Raw genomic sequence first — 356 nt, 5'->3', positions numbered from 1 at the left:
TGTGTGTGTGTCTGTATTTCTCCTCCTCCCCCATCCCCGCGCCATCACTTGACAACCAATGCTGGTGTGTTTATTTCCCCCGATAAAATAAGTACTAGGCTTACATTGAATAAGTCTTGTGATCGATTTCTTTATCCAAAACCCTTCAAGGCAGTGCTCCAGCATGGCCGCAGTCAAATGACTGAAACAAGTAAAAGAATAAAAGAATATATATATATATATATATATATATTTGATAAATAAATTCAAAAAGGGATAAAACTCTTTTACAAGAATTTTATCAAGAAGCCAGTGTGTAAAAAAATTCATAAGGGAAATTTCTATTCCCAAGAATATAATTATTCGTTTATATTTAT

The 356-nt window shown here is 32.9% G+C and overlaps 1 protein-coding gene across 1 annotated transcript in view; it reads left to right on the top strand.

Moving 5' to 3' along the window:
* LOC106884215 (leucine-rich repeat-containing protein 9) overlaps positions 1-356 on the top strand; it is a 122,376-nt gene that overhangs the window by 8,975 nt on the left and 113,045 nt on the right. The gene's annotated exons all lie outside the window — the stretch shown is intronic.

The sequence above is a fragment of the Octopus bimaculoides genome, chromosome 9, assembly GCF_001194135.2.
Source record: "Octopus bimaculoides isolate UCB-OBI-ISO-001 chromosome 9, ASM119413v2, whole genome shotgun sequence".
Lineage (NCBI taxonomy): Eukaryota > Metazoa > Mollusca > Cephalopoda > Octopoda > Octopodidae > Octopus > Octopus bimaculoides.
The sequence above is the reverse complement of the archived record's forward strand: the minus strand, read 5'-3'. Positions and strand labels throughout refer to the sequence as shown.